The sequence below is a fragment of the Leucopleurus acutus genome, assembly GCF_964270905.1.
Source record: "Leucopleurus acutus genome assembly, chromosome: 12".
Taxonomy (NCBI): domain Eukaryota; kingdom Metazoa; phylum Chordata; class Mammalia; order Artiodactyla; family Delphinidae; genus Leucopleurus; species Leucopleurus acutus.
Window position 1 is genome coordinate 68247404 of NC_139154.1, and position 26900 is coordinate 68274303.

The 26900-nt window shown below is 37.8% G+C and overlaps 1 protein-coding gene across 37 annotated transcripts in view; it reads right to left on the reverse strand.

Annotated features, from left to right (window-relative positions):
• NRXN1 (neurexin 1) overlaps nt 1-26900 on the reverse strand; it is a gene marked incomplete at its 5' end in the record, with an annotated part of 1133428 nt that overhangs the window by 93767 nt on the left and 1012761 nt on the right. The window lies entirely within an intron of this gene.

Below are 26900 nucleotides of genomic sequence, written 5' to 3' on the forward strand. Positions count from 1 at the left end.
CCTCATTGTAGTTTTGATTTGTATTTCTCTGATAATTAGTGATGTTGAGCAGCATTTCATGTGCCTCTTGGCCATCTGTATGTCTTCTTTGGAGTAATGTCTATTTAGGTCTTCTGCCCATTGTTGGATTGGGTTTTTTTTTTTTTTAATACTGAGCTACATGAGCTGTTTAAATATTTGGGAGGTTAATCCCTTGTCAGTGGCTTCGTATGGAAATATTTTCTCCCATTCTGAGGGTTGTCTTTTCGTCTTGTTTATGGTTTCCTTTGCTGTGCAAAAGCTTATAAGTTTAATTACGTCCCATTTGTTTATTTTTGTTTTTATTTCGATTACTCAAGGAGGTGGATCAAAAAAGATCTTGCTGTGATTTATGTCAAAGAGTGGCCTTCCTACGTTTTCCTCTAAGAGTTTGATAGTGTCTGGCCTTACATTTAGGTCTTCAATCCATTTTAAGTTTACTTTTGTGTATGGTGTTAGGGAATGTTCTAATTTCATTCTTTTACATGTAGCTGTCCAGTTTTTCCAGCACCATTTATTGCAGAGACTGTCTTTTCTCCATTGTATATCCTTGCCTCCTTTGTCATAGATTAGTTGACCACAGGTGCGTGGGTTTATCTCTGGGCTTTCTATCTTGTTGCATTGATCTATGTTTCTGTTTCTGTGCCAGTACCATATTGTCTTGATTACTGTAGCTTTGTAGTATAGTCTGAAGTCAGGGAGTCTGATTCCTCCAGCTCCGTTTTTTCCCCTCAAGACTGCTTTGGCTATTGGGGGTCTTTTGTGTCTCCATACAAATTTTAAGATTTTTTGTTCTAGTTCTGTACAAAATGCTATTGGTAATTTGACAGGGATTGCATTGAATCTGTAGATTGCTTTGGGTAGTAGAGTCATTTTCACAATACTGATTCTTCCAATCCAAGAACATGGTATACCTCTCTAACGGTTGGTATCATCTTTAATTTCTTTCATCAGCGTCTTATAGTTTTCTGCATACAGGTCTTTTGTCTCCCTAGGTAGGTTTATTCGTAGGTATTTTATTCCTTTTGTTGCAATGGTAAATGGAAGTGTTTCCTTAATTTCTCTTTCAGATATTTCATCATTAGTGTATAGGAATGCAAGGGATTTCTGTGCATTAATTTTGTATCCTGCAACTTCACCAAATTCATTGATTAGCTCTAGTACTTTTCTGGTGGCACCTTTAGGACTCTCTATGTATAGTATCATGTCATATGCAAACAGTGACAGTTTTACGTCTTCTTTTCCAATTTGTTTTCCTTTTATTTCTTTTTCTTCTCTGATTGCTGTGGCTAGGATTTCCAAAACTATGTTGAATAATAGTGGCAAGAGTGGACATCCTTGTCTTGCTCGTGATTTAGAGGAAACGCTTTCAGTCTTCACCATTGAGAATGATGTTTGCTGTGGATCTGTCATATATGGCCTTTATTATGTTGAGGTAGGTTCCCTCTATGCCCACTTTCTGGAGAGTTTTTATCATACATGGGTATATGGAGCTGGAGGAATCAGGCACCCTGACTTCAGACTATACTACAAAGCCACAGTAATCAAGACAATATGGTACTGGCACAAAAACAGAAATATAGATCAATGGAACAGGATAGAAAGTCCAGAGATAAACCCATGCATCTATGGTCACCTAATCTATGACAGAGGAGGCAAGAATATACAGTGGAAAAAAGACAGTCTTTTCAATAAGTGGTGCTGGGAAAACTGGACAGCTACATGTAAAAGAATGAAATTAGAACATTCCCTAACACCATACACAAAAATAAACTTAAAATGGATTGAAGACCTAAATGTAAGGCCAGACACTATCAAACTCTTAGAGGAAAACATAGGAAGGACACTCTTTGACATAAATCACAGCAAGATCTTTTTTGATCCACCTCCTTGAGTAATCGAAATAAAAACAAAAATAAACAAATGGGACGTAATTAAACTTATAAGCTTTTGCACAGCAAAGGAAACCATAAACAAGATGAAAAGACAACCCTCAGAATGGGAGAAAATATTTGCAAATGAAGCCACTGACAAGGGATTAATCTCCCAAATATATAAACAGCTCATGCAACTGAATATCAAAAAAACAAACAATCCAATCAAAAAAATGGGCAGAAGATCTAAAAAGACATTTCTCCAGAGAAGACATACAGATAGCCAAGAAGCACATGAAAAGATGCTCAACATCACTAATTATCAGAGAAATGCAAATCAAAACTACAATGAAGTGTCACCTCAATGGCCATCATCAAAAAGTCTACAAACAATAAATGCTGGAGAGGATGTGGAGAAAAGGGAATCCTCTTGCACTGTTAGTGGGAATGTAACTTAATACAGCCACCATGGAGAACAGTATGAAGTTTCCTTAGAAAACTAAAAATAGAACTACCGTATGACCCAGCAATCCCACTACTGAGCATGTACCCTGAGAAAACCATAATTCAAAAAGACACATGCACCCCAATGTTCATTGCAGCAGTATTTACAATAGCCAGGACATGGAAGCAACCTAAAGGTCCACTGACAGATAAATGGATAAAGAAGATGCGGCACATATATACAATGGAATATTTCTCAGCCACAAAAAGGAACAAAACTGGGTCATTTATAGAGATGTGGATGGACCTAGAGACTGTCATACAGAGTGAAGTAAGTCAGAAAGAGAAAAATAAATATTGTATATTAATGCATATATGTGGAATTTAGAAAAATGGTTCAGATGAACCTATTTGCAAAGCAGAAATAGAAACAGAGACGCAGAGAACAAACGTATGGACACCAAGGGGGTAAAGGGTGAGTGGGATGAATTGGCAGGGTGGGATTGACATATATACATTGCTATGTATAAAATAGATAACTAATGAGAACCTGCTGTATAGCACAGGGAACTCTACTCAATGCTCTGTGGTTACCTAAACAGGAAGGAAATCCAAAAAAGAGGGATATATGTATACATGTAGCTGATTCACTTTGCTGTACAGCCGGAAGTAACACAACATTATAAAGCAACTATACCCCAATTAAAAAAAAAATAGCATTGACCAATCACGAGGTTTTCTAAGTGACTTGGAATAGGATGACATATCTGTTAGGCAACAGTCATTGGAGGGGAAAGGTGACTTCAGGATTAGAGTTTATCCTTCTGGTCTGCTAATTATATAAAAAATATAAGATTACTCAACACTTTTCCTATCTGAAACAACCAGATTACTCTACATTATCAGAGCATAATGTCACTGAGGGTGTGTGTGTTTGGTTGGGGGAGGGTGTTATCAATTTTAATTATAAAGTTTTCAAGTGAGTAGAAGAGTTTCTATTTTTTTTCTGTAGATCTGTGTTTATTTTTGTCATTAGAGAAGTTTTTTAATATCCTGTTATTTTTTTAACACCCATATCTTTCATTTTTTGAAAATATTAAAAGAAAACAAATTGTACTGCTGATGTCTCACCATTTTAGCACATCAGAAAGAGAAGACTCTTTTACAGCTGTCTCTCCTCTGTTCAACTATGTGCTGCTGTGTAAGCCTTGACCTTAAGTCAGGTAGGGACCATCTCACTCACTCAAACCTAAACTTTAAGTCCTTGCAGAGTGTCTTTGGGTTCAGTGCTACGGCTCTTTCCCCAATCTTCACATATCTATAGCTAGTTGGTTGATGAAGCAAACTGTCATTGGTCTAATAATACGCAAACTGTGTCCATTGGCTTATTGCCAGATGATTTTTTTCATAATAAATTAATGATATAAAACCCCTGTGCAAGCTAGCAAATCACTGTGAGTCAGAAAGCTCAACATGGCCTTAATCAATAATCCTATGCTACTTTTTCCAAAAAGTTCAATTATTCACTAAGAGTTTAGCTGAAAGTCTCCTTAGATTATTGCAATATTTAAATAATATTTATGGAAATAGCCAAATATGTTCAGCTTTGGCTCTACCTCATGTGCAGACTTTTCACGAGCTCAGGAAAGTCACCATGGCCAGGAGAACTACCATAGTTCTTGATGACCTCTTGTCATTAGTGGAACTTTGGTGGCTTTGACAGAATCTCTATAGTCAGTGAGCACAGAAGGTTCACACTAAAGACACCAAATCAAGAAGAATCTCTAGGATTGGATTCAAAGAACATTAGATATGGAGGGCGTTATAGAAATCATTGAACAATCCCTCTCTCTCTTCTTTTTAAACAAGACGACTCGTATCAAATATAGAGTTAGTTTGTAGCAAAGCTCTCTGACCCCTGGCCCTCCAGATCCCCTGCCACATCTATCTCCATATTGAACAACCTTTTTTCATACACAGATCTCAGAATCATCCAAACAGTTCCAAAAGGAAGTCAGTTTTTATTATTAACATAATGGAGAAGTCTTCAGATTGTTAATTTAAAGTCATTATCAGACTAGGCTCAAGTTCAAATTCTCCAACTCTCTCATTCAGTAAATCATACAAGAGCTAGAGTCAAGGTAACTAGAGCCTCAAAGCATAAAAAAATAACTTGTTTGAAATTTATTTGCTGTGAGGACACCCCACGTTTTAATGAACCTCAGAGCAGATACAAGCTGTCCTCAGTGGCTTTGGTATGAGTTGAGTTCCCTGCACATTCTTCCTTTAGAAATGCAAAAACTCTTTCAAGAATTTTATGCCTGCATGGAGAAAACTGCTATTGTGTACAATTAGCATATTTACTAAGGTTTGTCATTACTTTTGGTAATTAAAATCGTACAAAGAGAGAGACATATCCAATTCAAGAAAATTACACAGTACAGTAATACAATCATAATGGTTGCCTGACAATTATTAAAATATACCAAACTCTTCTTTACAGTAAAAGTATTCACTAGAGTAGCTTCTGAATAAGATCATTGCTGTGCTTTCTATTTAAATATGTTTTTCTGCGCAGAAAATTATAATTACATTTGCATAACTACTGTAATCAATCTAGAATTATGGCTCAATTTTTTTTTTTTTTTTTTTTTTGGCGGTACGCGGGCCTCTCACTGTTGTGGTCTCTCCCGTTGCGGAGCACAGGCTCCGGACGCACAGGCTCAGCGGCCATGGCTCACGGGCCTAGCCGCTCTGCGGCATGTGGGATCTTCCAGGACCGGGGCACAAACCCGTGTCCCCTGCATCAGCAGGCAGACTCTCAACCACTGCGCCACCAGGGAAGCCCAATGGCTCAAATTTTTCTTCTCCAAATCACTATTCTTTCTAAGACATCAGGAGCTCTGAGGCATACTCTGGGTTTGTGGATCATTATTCTAATTTGTAATGGGATTAAATGTATTTTTGCACCTTCTTTACATGAATCAGTCATTCTAAGGATACAGTAGGCAATACAACTACTTTGTGCAATTTGTTTATTTCTAATTGAAAAACGGGCTTTAATTTCCCAAATCGATTTTGTCCAAAACAAAAGAAAATAAACCATTAGCAAAAACAATTATTTACATTTACAAAAGGAGAACACCAAACGATATTTGGATGAAGTGGACTTCCATAGGCAAGACAAACATTCATCTGTACATTCAGGTGTCCTGTACTTACTGAGATTAGCTGGGATGGCCGAGCTAAATTCTGTCCCATCTTGGAAATACTGGCTACCATAAACCAAAGATTTCTTTTGAATGTTTCTCTTTATTCCTGTTGAATTCAACAGGCTTCCATGGGACCTGATATTACAGCTATATCTATTTTTAAAATCCAAGTCAGATCTGATGAAAACGATAAGCAGACAAAAATACCAATCTGCAACCAGCCTTCTAGAGCCATGGACCGGGAGGCTAGCTCTATGAGAACTTCCGGCTAGCTCCTTTTTCTGACCAGTCTGCTGACAGTGTCAGAATCCCACAGACCCTATCTGCATGGTTCTCGTCTCCGGAGGGCAGAGACCGAGGCACAGTAGCAGACCAGAGCATGAGGTACTCTAAAACCCAGTTTGTCTCTGGTCCTGCTACACAGTGTTTTTGGTTACCAGGCCCAGCTACTCAAGGGAATGATGTCTCCATGGACCAGGCCAGCACACAATAAATTCTCAAAAGCACAGACAATATATATTTCCTGAGAGTCACTGTATGAAGTCACTACCGAAAGAAACCCTAAAGCCTTTCTCTTGCAAAGGATTTCAAAAGCATTTCCACGTGAAAAGATGTTACACCTAACTCAATCTTTCAAACTTTTTTTATTTTGGAAGGTTAGGAGCTTTGCTGAAAATTGCACAAGGAACTGTTTTAATGACCAATTAATTCAGATTGGCAGACACACAGGAGTAAATATGTTCAGTGAGTAACAGCAAGGGTCACATGGATACCCAAAGGATTATGTATTGACTTTGGAAGAGAAATTGAGATAAACTGAGAACAAACATTAAGTCAGCCGTGGAATTACAGTATTACTTAAGTGTGTACTCAACTGTATGTTTATAATCACAGGTAATGCCTACCTAGGAAAAAATGGAGCCAGCAGGTAACTTGACTTGTATTTGCATAATGTTATAAAAATAAATTCTTGCCTTATTACTGAGAGCCAGCCTCTATTATTGATACACTACCAGCCTCTAGAAAGCATGGGGAGCTCTGGATGTAGGCTCAGCCTTATTTGGAAGGTGTGTGAATTCAAAACAACAACAGCTTCAAGATTTCTTTCCTTTAAATAGGGTAGCAACATTTATTCAAAAGATAGAGAAATATAGTCAAAGCAGCAGGCAAAGAATCATAAGAAATTGGAGGTAGGTGGTTATTTAGTATGTCCTAATTTTGTTTTTTAACTTGTTTCTATTCTAATTTTATATACATGAAAATTTATATACATGCAGGCACAGAATAAATGAAAGATATTCCTTCCTTCCTTAATTCTGAGATAAAGCAAACCCACATGAAGCAGAAATTACATCACTTGTGTGCTAGTTTCAATGAACGCCTGACAGTGGAGGAGATGGAGAGTGGTAGAATGGTGGAATGCTAAAGATAAATTGAGTGTGGAGCTAAGTCTTGAGCAGGAATTTAAAGAGGAGAAGCTATGTGGATAAGCTATAGGAGACTGATCCAGGTGTGGCAGAAGTAAAGTACTGAAATTCTAGTAATTAGGGCAGCATAAACATGGGTCTAGTTTAAAGAGTGTGTGTTCAGGAAAAAACCCAAAACAACAAGACATGAAAATGGTGAGGTGGGGGTTACAGCAGAACATAGATGGAGTTGAAGTGTTGGTGGGGGCAATCAGATTTAATACGAAGATGCCGTTTATTTATCAAAGTAAAAACCCAAAAATTCTTTTTGAGGAATAATATTCTCCAAGGCAACTGAGCTTTATAATGAATAATGACAATGGCTAACACTTACTAGGTGTTTTCTATGAGTTCTGAGGACTTTATGTATGTCACATCATTTAATCCAGGATTTCTCAACCTTGGCACAATTGACATTTTGGGTTGAGTGATTATTTGTTGTGGAAGGCTGTCCTGTGTACTGTAGGATGTTTAGCTGAATCCTTGACCTCTACCTATTAGATGTCAGTAACAACACCCACACCCCACACCTCCCAACATACACACAAGTTGTGACAATCAAAAATATCTCCAGTCATGGCCAAATGTCCTCTGAGGCAACACCTCTCTAGTTGAGAGCTTTGGACTTTTTCTTAACAAGAAGCTATGAGTTAAATCTCATCAACTTTATTTTCACTAACTATCTGTTCACAGATGAAGGGCAGGGATGTTAAATTACTTGCTCAATGTCACACGGTTAATAAGCAGTAAAGCCTGCTGGTCTTTGCTCCTGGTTCCTGGCACAGACCTCCTATATCCCATGGAATTTCCTGGGTGACAGCAGTGTCTTTTGCTTTGATGAATCTTAGTGGACTCCTGGATGGGATTTGGTCACCAGGAAGACTAAGTCGATATGAGAAGATTGGAATTTTCAGCCCATTCTTCAGAGAAGGAGAGGGGCTAGAAATGGAGTTAATGATCGATCATGCTTACATGATGAAGCCTTCATAAAAATCTCAAAAGTATGGCGTTCGAAGCACAGTTGTTAAGTAACTTGCCCAATGCCACATGCTTAATAAGCACCAGTGAAGCCTGTCTGTGAACTTCAGCCACTTGATTCTAGGGACTGGATTCTTAACCACTATTGTCTATTGCTTCCTCATAATCTTTCTAGGCAAGAATCTAGCATAAAGTCCTATTAAAAAATAAGAAATAACCCAACGTAATAGCCCTCATCTTAACTGAAATATTAAAAATTGGCCAGACTTCTTTATTCTAGTAACGATATCACAGCCAGTGCAGTCAAGACTCCTGTCTCTTGTTTTGCAATTTATCCAGTGACTGCCTTTCTCATCTAATGCTTTTTCAGTGATATGTTCTACATCATGTTAAAGAGATTTTGTTGTATCTGACCTTAAATTGACATCAGAGAAACAATTATCAGCGCTTCTCTGTTTATTTCTTCTGGGCTTTGGCTGTGTAGGGAGAATAAAAGGTTCTTGCTTGTCTACAACTATTTAAAAAATGCAATTATTTGAGTATACCTTGTAGCTTCCAAGTGTACCTAGATTGTACAATGTGCGTAACTGTCCTAGCAAAAGGGGACGATCCACCTGCACATTTTCTGATCAGAGTTGCTCCCTTTTCCTTTAATGATATATGGAAAGTGAGGAAAGAATGCTAGAAGGGAAAAAGGTCTGCCTTATCTTCCATGTGGGAGTTTTGCAATCACGTAGTGAGAACTCCTCTGATCTCATCTCACTTTAGGTAGGCAGGCAGGAGACTGTGGACAGAGTAAGGAGGAAAAAATGGGCAATAACTTAGAAATAATAAATGGTCAAAGCCTCCCCTCTTCTGGAAAGGTAAACAGGGATTGCTGCTAAAGGAAAAAGACCTCAGCTAGATAGGAGCATGCCTGACTCTGTGTGTGTGGCCTCTATTCTCCCAACTATATAATATTTATGAAAGGTTCTTCTTAATGATAAGGTTCCATGCATCAGTAACAATGAACGAAAGATAAGGAAGGATTTGTAGGCGTCATTTATTATTTTAATCTATTAAAAGTCATAGAGAAGGCAGCAAGTGAGAGACACAAAAAGAGAATCACAGATTCATATGGCCAAAAGCACACTGCTTGTCCAAAGCATGTCTTTTGATCCCAGAAAGTTCTATCTAGGAAACCGCAGACTTAATCTGAGACTCTGCTTCCTCTTCTGTGAGATGGAATAACACTACCTCTCCGGCAGGATTTTCTAAGACTTAGACTGAAATCTCCAAGCAGACAATATTTCAAACAGTATTTGGCACAATACAGGCAAACAGTAAATACACATTGGCTAAATGGAAGTTGAAAGTTTTCAAGTGAAAATGTAATTGTGCAATGAAGTTTAGTTCCCTTTCCCTTCTTGGAGTTTCACTGAGCATGGAGAAAACGTGAGGCTTATATTTATTTTAAGGAGACTTATGGCTTAACAGGAACGTGGAGACTAATGCAACTCAAGAGACCAAGGCAACCAGGGAGGCAAAGCTCAGAAAGATGGGACACAAATCACAGGGATCAGGTGGAAAAGTATGCGCCTTAAGTAAAGACCAAGGGGTCCAATATTACTCAAAGAAGGCCACGGCTTCCCTGGTGGTGCAGTGGTTGAGAGCCTGCCCGCTGATGCAAGAGACACGGGTTCGTGTCCTGGTCCGGGAAGACCCCACATGCCGTGGAGCGGCTGGGCCTGTGAGCCACGGCCACTGAGCCTGCGCGTCCGGAGCCTGTGCTCCGCAACGGGAGGGGCCACAACAGTGAGAGGCCCGCGTATGGGGGTGGGGGGGAAGGCCAGATGCCTTTTCCTACCACCTGAGGGGCCCTGGAGTTCCAGTCAACTAATCTTGAAGTGACAGAAGGTGGTCAAGTAGAGTCGTTGGCTTACATTTCATTGCCAGCGCTAGGGGTGAAGTAGGGTAATGAGGTGAGGCTATATATATAGATTAAATCAAGGAAGTTTATCTCCAGGCACAGAAGCAAAGTTTGATCATTCCAAACCACTTTGCAGTGAAGAGAGGGTTGCCTGGAATGAATGAATGAGATTAACAAGGCCTGTCTTCTACCTGACCTTCTACCTCACCAAGTGTCGACATTTTTTTTTTTTCTTGCAGCTTTAGAGATAGAGGATATGTCTCAGCTCCCAGAATTTTAGGCATAATACTGGAAACTGACATTTGATTGGCATTTTATGCAGTACAATTGTGTGAACTTTCAGGCCGGCTGTATAACAATCCTTCCCTGCCGTGTGTGGAGCACTTTGGGCCCCTCTGGATGATAGATGTGATGTGAATGGGAAGCGTTATTATTACTTATGTTTTATAATATGTCCTCTGCCACAACAGAGACTTCCTTTGAATGTGCAGTAAAAGCCCCCAAGTGATGCATTGTCAAAATATTTTTGAAATGAAAAAGCAAAATTAACCACAAACTGCCCCGTTGTCTCCATGAAAATAGCACTGCAACATAACCAGGGAACATCAATGTTAAATAAGGAAAGCTACAACCAAATAAAAACCTAAAAGATGGGAATGAGCCCTGTGTTTGGGAGAAGTATGCTTTTGCAAATCTCCACAATGGTAATTTTGCTTTCCAATTAAAGTGTAATAGCAAAAGAGCAAATCATCGCCCAGAGCATCCTCAAGGATAGCTCAATGAATTTTGCTTTACTCAATAAGAAGGAAAGTTTTCGGTAGAGCCCTTTCCTGGGTAAAGATTTGAGCAGCAAAGACACAGGATTTTTTTTCCTCTTTACATTACCCAAACCCAGATATCTTCTGATGACTCATCAATTCATAAAGACCTGTATGGTCAGGAAGCACATATTTAAATATATAGCGAACAAGTGACAAACGATAGACGCTAGTTTTTTGGTGGGTAAAATTCTTCTAAAACATCAAAGATTTTCTAAGAGCAGCGGGCTTACTCCTTATATCATCGAGTTTCCGTTTAGGGACAGGTCACATTAATTCTCAGGAGCTCTTTCCAGAATGTTGTTTAATTAGTGTGACTCTTTCAGATTCCAAATCAGGATGCTATGGTATTTTAATACAGGAAGATGTCAATTTAAATGTGATAGATAATTGACTCTCTACAGTTTAATACAATTTTAAAAGATTGTAACTTGGATGCTTTCTCTGCAGTAGGAATGCATCAAAGGGCCCCCTGTGGGCTGAAAAAGTTAATGCACTTCTCTAAAGGTTTTGAGTCCTGGAGAACCTAAAACAATAAAATAACATTTCCCCATTAACATACTAGTCACAATGTCATTCCCATAAAGTGACTCTGGCATAAAAGGCTGGCCTTTTTCCAGATGATCTTTTATGGGGATGGTTTATTTTTCTTTGTCTTGACATTAACGAGCTATGTATTCAGGGAAATAGATTTCAATGCCTGTCAGATTACTAATCAGATGCTTTTCTGCTGCTCCAAGAGCAAGCAGGGACCTCTGGTAAAATGGGGGAAAACTAGACGATTCATTGAAAGGGGTCATGAAAATAAATGTGAAGGCAGTAATGGACCTGTTCCAACTATGACTTCATGACAAAATGCTATGACTTCCAACATTTTATTACTTGCCATATCTTCCTGTTTTGCATTATTGTCATACCTTTTTTTTTTTTCCCTTCTGAGTCTTACATTTTTGGGGAAAAAGAAGATAAAGATATATGTAAACTTTTTTTAAGGTTGTAAGGTATCTGATCCTAAAATTCAGACTGCTGATTTGATATAAAAAGTATGTTTTTATAGCTCAAGGCTGCTGGTTATTTACAAGCATCTTGGAGGAACAATTTCTTTCTTGAACAATTCTGGTATATCCTATTCTACCATGTCCTATTCTACCATAGTAGACTGAAGTTGACTGTTTCACCAACATTTTACTTCCTATTTATGTGGAATAGGCTGAAGATGTTAAGGCAATCTAACAAGAGGGATGGGCACAGGAAATAGTCATTTATATTGATCACAGCATCCTGAGCCTCAGTGGAGATGAAGAGAATTTTTTTAAAAATCAGGAAAAGAATGAGTTGGCAGGATTGAGAATATAGGGAAAAGATTACTGGAAAATACTCAGTAGGTAAATATAGATGAGGGAATAGGCACAAGGTCAGGCAGCAAGCACACTTAGCTTCATATTTCCTAATCACTCCCTCTGCTTTGCAAACCCTTCCAAAACATTACCTCATCTGTGCTTTCATCATCCCCAGTGTGTAAGATTCAATTACTCACCCTATCTCTCTGTGCAACTGAGAGATTTACCTTTATTCATCCCTAGCTGTCTTTATAGTCATTTCCTCAGTTTAGCACTTATTTTGATTTTCTTATTTTGATTTTAGACTGATCTCGCTAACAAGTTTGGAAGCTGTTTTGAGGACAGGTATACATCTTTTCTGTGCTTCTCTTGAATCCTCTTTTGAATCCTTAGTCCTTGAGATAGGTCTTGATTGATTATAACAAGGTAGTTTCAGAGCATGTGGTAGATTATTGAAGGCCAAGTTTATCATTTTCAGCATATGTGTGTATATTTGTTAACTGTACGCTGCAAAATGGGCATTTCATACTCAAAGCTCAAGTAGATGGGGCACCAAATTATAATTTTGATTTATAAACAAAAGATAAACAATGTGTCATATATATTTTATAATCAGAGAATGACTGTGTATCATTCCTTATAAGAAGCATTTATAAATACATGTTTGTCTTTTTCTTAAATGGTTTTATTGTTTACTGTTATATTCATTCTAATTAAACTGTTTTAACACCATAATGCTCAAGTGTCTTCTGCAGTTTCACTTTTTTAATCCTAAAATTCATAACTGCATACTGGAAGTGTACTTACGGCACATTCTTGATGTGAAAATGCAAATGTTTCCAAACATAATTATCCATTTGTAAACACTGCACCCACCTGGACATTTTTCCCAGCAAGGGTTATTCTCAGAGTATGCTTCTGTAGGTTAATACTCTAAGGAATTAATTCATATATGAGCCAGTAATGGAAATTTATATGCAATCATATTATGTACTTGATAATTCCATATAAATTTGAAACAGTCATAATGCCCCCTGTTTTACTCCTCAGTGGTAGTTCTAACAGATTTTAACAAATTCAGGATGAACCAGTCATAGATGGGAGGAGAGCATTTAATTCCTGCTTTAGCCTTCCAAATTTAAAATAAATAAATAAAGTTCTCTTTTTTCCTCTATTTATGTTATATTACATATATATGTATAAAATATATTTAAATATATGTATACATATAGATACACAACTACAATAGAAAGATCATTAAATATCTACCCAAATCTCTCCTGCCTGCCCCAATCCTTCCTGTTTCCACTTGAATAACTATAAATAACATTTCTCAGTTCTTCCAGAAGGAAAAAAAAAAATACATTCAACTTGATCTCAAGAAAGCATTTTTCTTACGCTGCCACGTTAAGTCAGCAATTTTAAAATATACTAAATTAAAATGTTCATTTAATCATTAGGTCGGAGGTTAAAGTACGTAGCACTTTTACCAATGTAAGCCTTTTCCTAACTATTAGTAGATACTGACTTCAACTGATGATGCCTGGTAGCTCTACCAAACTTCTGCAAAGGGCTGAACACGCATAAGCACTCTAAGAAGGAATAGGAAATACACTGTCATCTACTTAAGTCTTTTTTTTTTTTTAATAAATTTACTTATTTTATTTATTTATTTTTGGCTGCGTTGGGTCTTCATTGCTGTGCACAGGCTTTCTCTAGTTGCAGCGAGCGGGGCTACTCTTTGTTGCTGTGCATGGACTTCTCATTGCGGTGGCTTCTCTTGTTGCGGAGCATGGGCTCTAGGTGCGCGGGCTTCAGTAGTTGTGGTACGTGGGCTCAGTAGTTGTGGTTTGCAGGCTCTAGAGTGAAGGCTCAGTAGTTGTGGCGCACGGGCTTAGTTGCTTCGTGGCATGTGGGAATTTCCCAGACCAGGGCTCAACCCGTGTCCCCTGTGTTGGCAGGCGGATTCTTAACCACTGCGTCACCAGGGAAGCCCTACTTAGGTCTTAACACTGCACAACTTGTGCTAACCTGAGATGTCTTCTGGAGTTTTGAAGCACAGGTTGTTTTTTCTAATTTAAGGACCAAGTTGCTTTGGAGTGTTCATTCTCTAAGAAGTCTATGGAGTATATCTATGAAACTTGATTATGTTTTCTGTGTAAGATCTGGGCAAGCTGGATATGGCCAGTATAGCAGGATGGAAAGGTATTTTGCTGTGAAATATGCACAGACTCAAGTCACAAAATCTAGGGTAAGCAAAAGCAGGCAGTAAGCATATTGCGATTCTCTTAGACAAGAATCTTTTTGTTAGTTTGTTTTTTTTATATCTCTAATATATCACATAGTTCCTAAATGCTTCCAGTTTAGAAATATTGTAAGAAGTAATTTTTTAAGAAACAAATTATTAAAGACTCAAATGTTAGCCTTTATTTCACTAAAAGAAATATAATTAAAGGAGTCAAGGATGTTAGTTAAAACCAAGAGAATTCTTTACTGCTGTCTTCCTAGACTTTAGAATTCCTAAAATGTGTTAAATAATCAAAACATTTTGAAAGACTTTTAAAAATATAATATGCAGTCATCTTGAACATGTATTTTGCTAAATCATCTATTTAAGAGTCTTCTACTTTATGACCCTACATAAAAGATAATTCAGACACCATGGCTACAAAACAAATGTTGGCAGGTAATAAAAAATGATAAATAACTTTCCTAATTATTCCAATCCTGGGTACTGACTCTTAGAAAATGAAAACAAGTGGCCTCTTATTGCTTTCTAATTCAGAAAGCATATTAATTCTTGCAGTTAATGATTTTTTTTTTTTTTTTTTGCGGTACGCGGGCCTCTCACTGTTGTGGCCTCTCCCGTTGCGGAGCACAGGCTCCGGACGCACAGGCTCAGCGGCCATGGCTCACGGGCCCAGCCACTCCGCGGCATGCGGGCAGTTAATGATTTGACACATAGCATGCTACTAGATTTTCTAACAGAATTAACACAAGAATCTTGCCCTCCCCAACATAATATAAATAAAAGATATAAATCACTTAGAAAAACAGAGGTTTACACTTAGCACCAATTCAAAGTTCTTGTGAAAAAAAGCTAAAGGATGTGTACAAGATTTTAGAACTGGGATACAAATCTGAAATGTAACAGGATCACTGCCGAACGATTACAGATAACAGAATAAAATGCATGGCTCCTTGCCCAGAACTTTGGAACATAATCAAGATAGTACAAAATAATTTTGAATTCTTTATTTTTAAAAACAAGAGATGTGTTATATTTGGCTGTACCCTACACATTTTCATTTTACTGTTTTTCTGAAATCTATGATGAATAGTTGCTGAAATGTCAAGGAATGAAAACATTAGATTTTTATTCGGTGACCTGTAAATGTATTGGTTGTCAGAATCTCTTATATAGTAGGTGGAAATAAAGCTTCTACGGCAACCAAATTCTATCCTTAGCTAACGCTGGGGTTCAGTTTCTATGAATAGTCCCAAATCTTGTTGAAATCAAGTAGCACTACATAACTATATTGTCTTCCAAGCGACTGTGTCCTTCTACAGTGATAGCCAGGGAAGAAACAAGGACACATTGAAGATAGTGATTTGTAGCAGGTGCTAGGGCTTGCTTGATATAGGTACATGTGCATGTCAGTCTACGTAATATACTAGAATCCATAAGAGCACAAAACACTGCCAAGAGTTTCTCTTGTCCTTTTTGAAAAGAAGTCACAGACTTAACCTGGCTTAGTAAGTTTGGGTGTTGCTTCTCTAAACGAGATTTTGATTAAGAATTGTTATATCTGAAAGTCTTAATGCCTTCATCACTTATATTTTTTGATACCATTTCAAAACACGTGATATAAGTTATAAAGGGACATTGATGAGCTTATAGTTGCCTTGGCACTATATCCAACTAAAAATGAACCCAAGGACATTAAAGGGGCTAGTGTCAATTTTTTCCGGTGAAAACTCAACATGTTTTCTCCTATAAATGTGTTCAACCTGGTGATCAATGACAAGTTTGCACTAAAAATCTGGGACTGGTTTTTACTTACTTTGAATAAAAGGTTAACAATACAGGCTTCATGGATGTTTAACCAGCATCACATTAAAAAAAAATGAGGGAGGCAAAGGCAAAGCTAATGGACTAACCTTTTAAAAAGTAGTTCAGTGGGATAACTGCTGTAGCACCACTCACTTCAGGGCCAAACTTGTTTAAATGGGCAGTCTCCCTTGGATCTTACCAAGGAAATTTAAGTAATCAAGTACCAAATCATGGTGGGGCAGATGGGATGAACGACTACCTTGCATATTGTTTAGTGAGTGTCACATATAATTTTTAGAAAAGTAAAGTCGTCCTCTCATACATAATTTTTAAAATAACAAACTATATATGGCATATATAAGTTTATATATGCTATCTAGAAATATTAAGGACAATATGAACATATCTGACATTTATGCCAAATAGTTTACATTGGTTATTTCATATAATCCTCACAGTACTCCAGGAATTAGGTGTCATTACTCTCATTTTACAGATGGAGCTATGTCTCTCTATATATGGCCAGTTCTTGCTGAAATCAAGTAGTAATTCATCATTCTGTTGTCTTTCAAGGGACTGTGTGTCCCCCCTTCCTCACTGATAGGGAAGAAACGAGGAAGATGATTTGTAGCAGGTGCTGAGGCTTGCCTGATATATGTATATATGCACGTCAGATGGGTTTAAATAATGCGCCTTGTATACCACATCAGGTCAGACAAGGAACCAAGACTGTGAACTCAAGTCTAATCCAGATCTTAGGCCTTGAGTACTTAGCTATAATATCTGTCAACACAAAACACTGGGTTTTGTCTTGTGTGTTTTGCTAAAATATCTTACATTCAGAAGTAACCTAAGGTTAAACTAAAGAGAAGTAAGAATTTCCCTTAGTCTCATGCCCTGCTTTGCCTAAATATATTTCTTAACACCTTACTTTTGCAAGAAAATTACAATACATAGTCTATCCTATAGAATAATACTAACAGTTTCCTTTAAAGTGGGTAAGGCTTATCAATTACAGTTCTAGCTAAAGAATTAAACACTGAATGCAGAGAACCAGTTCTAGTCCCATTTCTGCAACCAGTTTTGTCACCATGGTAAGTTGTTTAATTCTTTAGGTTTCTCAACTATAAAATGAGGATTTTAGACTCGCTGACATAGATTCACAGTAGTTTTAAGATGGTATGATAATAACATTCACTCAGACTATAAATTTGCAAACATTGCACTGGACACCAAGAAGAGGTTCACAGTGGCTGAGAACAGACAGGTCAGGTCTTGAAGAGGTTTATAATTTGGGGAGTTGGGGGCAATGAGTGAGGTAGGGAGGAGTGGACAAGGCACAAAAGAAATATGTTCTTTCTCCAAGATGACCTTACTGACACACTATAACTAGGATGTTCGTTTTAACTAGTTTTACAACAGACACACACAGGCAGTATCTTACCACAGTCTCATAAGCAGATGGTTTGTGAACAAGGTGCGGGGAGCAGTACAAACGTGAGTGGGTAGAGATACAAGGTCTTAAGGTAAGAAGACTGGCTGATACAGAGACCTGGAAGCGGGGATAAGGAGTCAGAGGAGTTGAAATGGAGAGGAGCTTACATTTAGGTGGGTGGGGAAATTAGACGTGCAACGTCATATGGAACAAAGCTGACATAGACGATGGAAGCCATGGGCTTCCGGAAAGTGGCTAAAGATAATGAAGTTGGGACGGGGAGAGTAAGCAAGGAGCAGAGTGTAAAAATGGAAGCAAGACAATGTCAAGTAGGAGGGAGATTTGCCTATGTTTCAGAACATGATGTATTTAAAACATTTTTCTGAAAATAACGTTAGCTTCTTAAGCATCTGCAAATGCCAGGAATGTCACATGCATCATCCATTGTACTTTTTATAATCATCTTACAAACTAGGTAATAATTTTCCTATTTTATGGGTGCTTCATCAGGTTAAGCAGCTTGGTAAAGGTTACCTACCAGCCAGTTAATGGATAAGCTAGGAGGAGAATATACGTCTGTTCTGCAGGTAACACCATGTGAACTCTCAGTCCCAAACTAATTTTGCAAATATGCAAGTGAGCGACTTTAGGCTAAACCCAACTGTGAACATTGTATAAGGAATTCTTAGAAATTACTACTGGCGTTTTCTCCCTGGTTCTGTGGCAGGTGTCAATTTCTTTGTTTTCAGCATCCAGGCCTATGACTTGCAGACATGGCATACTGAGTGCATAAAATACTTAAAAATACATGGGGCAAACAGCGGGAATTAATGACTGCCATTTATTAATGCAGTAAACTCGCCTCTCCACCACCTCAAGTCCACTGTCTGCCTACAATAGAAGAAATCCACTCAATCTGAACTTGAACGTCTCTTCAATTTTTGAGGCACATGCTATCTGAAACACCAGACTTTCTGTGTTTAAAACAGAGACTTTTTCTTTCTCAAATTTGACCCTGAAATGTCCTCCAATTTTAATGTCAGGAGGCTTACTGCAGTGGTCTGGAGAGCCTAGTTCATCATGAAAATGTGCTCTACTTTTCAACACCAAATAAATATCTCTTCCCTGCATCCTGCTTAAAATGGTCACTTCCTTCCCATGGTTATTTTTATTATTCATGTCATCAGCTTCAGCAATGTGAGATCTATTTAGGGGGAACATTTCATCAATTACAAAACACAGAGCATGCTTCTGTCTCTCAAAGGGTTTAATGACACCCTAAGTAAGTTCTGAACTGTTAGGAGAATTACAAAGAACACTCTTCTGTTGAAAACATTAAAACTGAATACTTGGAATAAAAAATTGAAAAGCTGAAGTTTAACAAGGGACACACTCGTTCTCCTTGTGACTCATTAAATGTGTTATTATTTTTACCCCGGGAAGTGAATTCTTTCACTTCCTTTTAAGATTATGGCCCTGGCAACATATCACCCAAATGATGGAGCATGAAAAACAAGACAGTTTGAGAACAACTCACAGTAAGTAGCTGATTTCATGATTTTCATGTGCTACGCAATAGACTTTGACATTCTCTCTCCCATTCTTGCCTCACTTAAATCTATTTTCCACATAGCATCCAAAGTCATCTTAAATTATAAATCAGATCGTGGCATTCCTCTGCTTACTCCCTTCATTGATTCTCCCTGTTCTAGGAATAAAGGCTGAGTCCCTACGCTATCCTACTGTCTCTGTGTATTCTAATCTCTGTCCCCTAAATAAGGGACATTTCTACCTTAATTTAACATCCTTACTCAAACTATACTTACCTCCCAAGCTATCTTGCCATGTGCATACCTATCAGAATCCTCCTCTACATTAAGAACTATCACGAAACCCACCTCCTCCACGGAGCTTTCCCTGATTGCTGCAGTGGTAAATAACTTCTCCTTCCTATTATGTTGTATTGGTTTTCTGTGGGCTGAGACTCTGTTTTCAAGATCTTTGTGTTTATAACCATAGTGATTTGTACATTGCCCTGAGAACAGTAAGTACTGAGACCATAAGGTGAATGCAAAAGTTAAGGGAGGCTGTGGAGAAAAGAAAACTGTTGGCAAGTATACAAGTTCCTTTGCCTTTCTATCTCTAATTTCTCTTACTCTGTCCTTGATCATAATCATATAAAATGTTTACCAAGCAATGATACTCCAATAAAGATGTTAAAAAAAAAAAGTTTACCAGTTGTTCACAGGGAGTTAAAAGCTCTTTGGATCACAAGGACAGATCCTTGTGATCTCTTCTGGACCTCAATCTAGGTATCTCTTCATCTGCTTATTCTTTGGTATCCTTTATTATTTCCTTTACTATACAGTAAACTGGCAAATGTAAGTGTTTCCGTGAGTTCTATGAGCCATTCTAGCAAATTATTGAATTCAAGGAAGAGGTTGTAGGAACCGCAATTTATAGCTGGTTGGTCAGAAGTACAGATGACAATCCGGAATTTGTGATTGATGTCTGAAGTAGGAACCGTCTTGTTCTGAGTCCTTAATTTGTGGGATCTGACCTTAAATCTAGGTAGATAATGTAAGAACTGAACTGAATTGTAGGACATCCAGCTGGTGTCAGATAATTGTTTGGTGTGGGGGGAAAAATCCACACGTTTGGTGGCCACGAGTACTGCAAGCAAAAAGAAAACAGAGTTTTTCCTTTCAAAGCCCTAACCCCAACATGACTGTATGTGAAGACAGGCTCTTCAGGGGTTAATTAAGGTTAAAGGAGGGTGGGCCCTAATGCATTAGGATTGGCGACTTTATAATAAGAGGACGATGAAGAGATCTCTCTGTCTCCATACATACACACAAAGGAAAGAGATTGAGAGCACACAGTGAAAAGATGGCTGCGTACAAGTCAAGCAAAGAGGCATCAGAGTGAAACCCGTTTTCCAGCACCTTGATCTTGGACTTCTTAACCTCCAGAACTATGAGAAATAAACTCCCATTGTTTCAGCCATCTAGACTATGGTATTTTGTTACAGCAGTCTGAGCTGACTAAGATAGCAGTAGAGCACTCTGAGTTCTGCATGTAGTTTGCAGAGATTCAATACAGGATCCGCCACTCATTACCTATGTGACTTGAGGGAATTTCTTAGCCTTACCCTTAATAAGTCAGACGGGCTTCTTCTGAATGGAGCCTATACAAATATCTCCTTCAAAATATTACTGAGGATTTAAATGAGAAAATGCATATAAAGTACTTGGCGCCATGCCACAAATACTCCAAAGACACACATGCAACCTAGCATTTAACAAGTCTGGGGAACTGTGTCAAGTGAGTGGGAAAGACAAAAAGGGCTGTAGGAGAAAGAGGGTCCCTTTGCTTGGAATACTTAAAGAATGACCAAGATACTCTTAAAGTTTCCCTCAGCTTGAGTACTATAGGCCCCAACTTCCCTTTTCTTAGAGCATTTACTTTTGAAAAACATAATTACAAATTCTTTCTCTGCACTTTTTTCCGGTACGCGGGCCTCTCACTGTTGTGGCCTCTCCCGTTGCGGAGCACAGGCTCCGGACACGCAGGCTCAGAGGCCATGGCTCACGGGTCCAGCCGCTCCACGGCATGTGGGATCTTCCCAGACCGGGGCACGAACCCTTGTCCCGTGCATCGGCAGGCGGACTCTCAACCACTGCGCCACCAGGGAAGCCCTGCCCTTTTTTAAAGGTATATAAATCTCCTTAAAAGCCTCTTGCCAGTTTTACGACCTAGGGAATATCTTTCTCAAGGACCTGGGATCCATTCCTTTGAAAGGTAATTATCAAGAAAGATAGCATCCCCGCCTCCCAGTCTCTGTGGGAGGATAGGAGCCTAGCTTAGGTGGGCATCCTCCTCCAAGTTATAAAATTGTCTCCTGTCATGAAGAACAAGAAAGTTTACTTTCCCTTTGAGTAAAGCCAAGTAGCAAACACAGGTGACCCTATAATCCTCCACCTCAGCTGTTAAAAATCCTCCAGCTCTTTGACCCAGTGGAGCTGAATGCAGTCTTTCTCCCACATTGCAATAGTCATGAATAAAGTCTTCATGCCTGGTTTTTAAACTTTGGTACAATTTTTTTTTTTTTTTTTTTTTTACTTTGATGGGAAACATTCACAGATAACAAAAAACTTGAGATATGCTGTAAAGTGTAGCTTAGATATTGGTTTGGCCGTGTATATAGATAGCTTAGAATAAGAAGTTGCATATATTTTATTAGTTAGCAGTAACTAGTTATGCCATGTCTCAATGCTTTATTAAGGATTATCATCGAGAATTTTTATCAAGTATTGATATTTCAACAGTTACTTAGAGAGCACCTACTAAGTGTCTTTTGAGATTTTAAATCTCAAAACCCTGTACTAACATTAGAAACTCTATGGACCTGAAGTCTTGTATATGTTTCTAGGAAACTGATCACACATTTAATACTTTGCACATGAGTGGTGGGGAAGGAGAGAAAGGAGTTCCTGGCTCATAATTTTAAAACATTACCTACAGTGAGACTGTTTTCTAAAGAATTCTTTAGGATGTAGCATACAGACCAATGTGTAAAGCATACCTTTTTCACTAAACAAAAGTAAAGTTACATAAATCTAACATCTGAGTGACTCTTAGGCAGGTATTAACACTCACCTGTATGACTAATGTGGAAAGTTTCATTAATCTGTGTAAGAAAACCAATAGGCTAGGATGAAATCTTTTGCTCAAACTCAGGTTATGTTATTACACTGTTAATCTTGATGTATTTTAAAAGAATTTAGTATTAAATCAAGCACAATAAGTTACAAAAGGAATCCAAAAGGATCTCTCAAATGACTATCTAAATTACTCTGATTATTCCTAGTAGAATGTTTTCCTTTCTCTTTTCTTACCCGTATCCATCTTAATTATAATTCAGAATTTATCAGAATTAGTAAAACTTAATTTCCTTAGCCAGATTTTTAGTTATTTTTTCAGTTTAAAGTACAGTCACCTAGGCACCCAGAAAATACAGAATTTAGAAATCTTTTAACTCAACGAGGATGGAAAGAGTGAACAAGTATCATTTTGCCAAGTCTCCTGTTGTCTGAGGCTAACTGCCTGCTCTCCATATACCAAATTGTGTACTTAGAAAATATTAATGCACAAGGAAGAGCAATGCAATTTGTCTCATCCAAATGCATCATATAAAATGACCAAGTGCTGTTAAGTGCTAGAAATGTGTCTCAAAATACTCTCCATGTCTACATCACTTTGGGGTTGTTTAGAAGTTCAACCCTTTTAGTGAGAAGTACTGAAAGATAAATCTAATTCCCAGCCCTTAACTCACCACTTACGGAAGAGGCATTTTTATTGCAGAACATGTCTTCTGATCTTGCTAGTTCCGAATGAATGTCTCTGGCCTGCCTTAGGAATGTACTAATTCTAATAAAATGAAAGACACAATTGCCCCCTACACAATCATAAAAAGAGTGAATATATCATCCATTGTAACAGATGAAATGTGTTAAAAAGAATTCAATATGGGGCTTAAAAAAGAGACAGTTGAGACAATATCTACCATTCAATTTGAAGATTCCTCTTGGAGAATAATACAATATGATACATGTACCGTTTCATTGCAGCCATCCAGCCATTACTGTTAGGAAGAGTATGAATTTCTACATATGCTGAAAGTCTTGATGATATGTGCCAGAGAGAAAAAACACCTTTGCTCATTAGTAATAAATATGCTCTTGTCCATTCCCTACATAAATTAGAACAGTTAAGATTCTCTTTGGCTGTCCTGGAGGATGGGAAATTTGACCTGAAACTTTACTGTGATACTGCTAGAATTAATTAGGTGGCAGTGCTTAGGACTGGAGACAAGACTGGCTGGGCTACTGTCTTGTCAACATTCAAAGTAGAGTAATAGTCTGATGGTGGGAGGAAAGGAAAGGAAATTCAGTTTTAGAGAATTTTACAAAGGAAGTATGGTTAGGTCATTGAGATTGGATTTGTAGTTTTTTGGTGATGTACACTAAAATTCCAACTTGAGAGCTCAAGTCTGTTTCAAGTTCAGGGTATGCTGTGGTCTGAATTGTGTCCACTCAAAATCCATATGTTAAAACCCTAACCCCCAATGTGGCTGCCTTTGGAGATAGAGCCTTTAGAAGGTAATTAAGATTAAATGAAGTCATAAGGGTGGAACCCTAATCCAACAAGATTAGTGACTTTATAAGAAGGGGAAGACAAAGAGATCTCTCTCTTTCTCCAGATGCATGCCCCTAGGAAAGACCATGCGAAGACAGTGAAAAGGCAGCCATCTATAAGCCAGGAAGAGACCTCTCACCAGAAACCAAATCAGCTGGCACCTTGATTTTGGACTTCCCAACATCCAAAAACATGGGAAAACAAATGTCTGTTGTTTAAGCAACTCACTCTGTGTTGTTTTGTTATAGCAGCTACAGCAGACTAATATAAAATGGAAATCACAAATCTTTACTGAAATCTTCTTATAATCATCTTTACAGAAAGGCTGAGTTCTTTCCAATCGGACATATTTTTGCTTTCATGTAAAGGCATTTGTTACTACAGTAGTGCACAACTTTAGCAAATTTAACTTTAAAGTGACTTCAGACTTTTTTAACTGGATTCTGTGGATAAAGTTCGGGAGAGCTCTAACATAATCAAATTGCATGCAGACTGTGCTGTGCACATACTGTTTCCTGGGGAAATAGTCTGTGTTTTTATTCCTATTAACAAAGGAGTGTGGGCCAAAAAATGAATTCAAGGTGGCACAGACACTGTGTGGAGCTACAAGGAAGGTTTTATGAGGTCATGGTTGAGGCATTCACAATTGGAAATGAGTGATTCAGCGGTAATATCATCTAATATTGGCATTTTAAATGAATATTTGATGGTAATTAAGCCTGTCAAAGAAGGCCTTTCACATGGTTGTTTTTTATGAAGTTACTACCTAGTTTCCTTTCCTAATATTGTTTTCTGCAGCATTTACCATTATCTAATACATGATGTACTTTGCTTATGCAGTTTCCTCATCTTTTTCTCCACTCACTAAAATTCAAGGATCATGTGGGCAGAGTTTTTAACCCATTGTTTTTATTACTGTTTCCACACTACCTAGAATAGTGCCTTTCCTATACTACATGTTTCACACATATTTATTTAGTAAATGGATGAAATAATGCTAATGTTTGAATGTGGTTATGTGTACTGCTCATACTAATATAGAACTATGCCTTAATTATTTCTATCACATTCCCTTTCCTTTCTGAAAATGTATTTTCTGTGTTGATTTGAGTACTGTTCCTAAAGTCTACATGGATAATTTTTACATAGTCTAACTAATAAGTAGATTTTAGTAGAAACAACTGGCCTGCATTAGAGTGTAATTCAAAACTTCAATTTACTATTTTAAGTTGAAAATAAAAGCTTGGTTCTATTTGTCTTAAATAGAGTTGAAGTCATATCCCTTTTTTATATTTCATTCTCCATTTCATCACACAACAATGAGGGTATGTGATACTAAAATGAGAACATTTTATTGACTGCACATCTCAGGAAGAAAGAAAAGCCAACATAACTTGATTATTTGCCATAAGAGAGGCTACATATGGGGAAGTTAAATCAGAAGTCTGGATAATTTCCAAAGCACATCGTTTTTTAGCTTTGTGAGATTTTCCCCTGGTATCTGCATTTGAGTATTGGTGTTTCTGCTCTTCTAAGAGTTATACCACTTGAATCAAGGTACCATATTGCTTTAGTCAGTTCAGGCTGCTATAACAAAGTATTGATACCATACCTTGGGTGGCTTATAAACAACAGACATTTGTTTCTTACAGTTCTGGAGGCTAGAAGTCTGAGATCAGAGTGCCAGCAAGGTTGAGTTCTGGTGAGAACCTCCTTCTGTGTTTCAGACTGCTGACTTCTTAGAGTGTCCTCACACAGAGGAGAGCAGAGAGGAAGCAAACTCTCTCCTATATGGGCACTAATCTCACTCATGGGAGCTCCACCCTCATGACTTCATCTAATCCTAATCACCTCTCAAAGGCCCCACTTTCTAATGCCATCACTTTGGGGATAGGGTTTCAACATACGAAGTTTGAGGGAACATAAACATTCAGTCCATAATGCATATTTTCTCATTCCAACTATCTGGCTTTTCCTTCCCACATAGAGTTTCACTCTCTCTACCTATTTACTAGAAAGGGAGTGTTCCATTTCTTTAAAAACGTGTTTAGACTGAGAAACAAAACATGCTATTAATTTCTGTCAGACGTTTAAGATTTTATAGGAATGTCAAGGTGAATTAAAAGCAAAATTCTGGAGACATATTGCAATTCAGATAATATGCTTATCCTCAGAAGGGAAAAACAATGACCTTAGTTTAAGTTTTGACATCTTTTTAGTCTAATGGCTTGAAAGAAAAAAATTAGTAAAAAAAGGAAAATTATGACAACCACAAAGCATATACTTAGAGAAAAATAATGTAATATATAAAATTGGGGAAAATATGGAGGTATGTGGGTTTATGTGTAAAGGAGATATAGAAACAGTGACAATGGCATGCTTATTTAATCAAGAACATGAAAAGCATATCTATATCTATATCTTTATATTTATACCTATATCCATATCTAAACTCTGTATCTCAAAATAGATTCATGTACTTTGTACTAGAGTGATCTTTGAATAATGTGATTTTTGACCATCAAAGTTTGCTGATGAACACCTCTAAGGAGGAAAGGGGAGAAAGCTAACTACAGGACTTAAACAGCACCTGCTGTCAGCTGAACAAATGAACTGTTCCAATACTGCATGTGCCCAGGAAGGAATGGATAACAGCACCTAACACACTAGGAGACCGTCTTCACAGGAGAGTGGGTAGGACTGAAATATACAGTACTAGAAATGTTAATCCAAATTTTTCAGATTTTGACAACTCTGTATACACATTTGTCTTCATTTGGCTTTTTAACTATTAAAAAATGTATGTGACAACATGATTTTATCATTTGGTGGGCTGGAACATAAACATTAATACAGGTCACATTTCTTAAGTTGTGATCAATTACAAACATGGCCACATTTCTTATAATTCCTCTCCTTGAATCTGGGCTGACCTCATGATTTGCTTTATCAATGAAGCAGAAGCAGTGTTATGCAAGTTCTGAGCCTGGGCTCAAGAGATTTTGCACAGTTCCACGCTCACTCATGGAACTATATGATTGAGCTGGCTTTCTGGAGCGTAAAACACATGTGGAATATAGATAAACTGTCCCAAGTGATCCATCTTAGATCAACCAGTCCCTAGCCAACCCAGTAGTGTGGATCATCGACATAT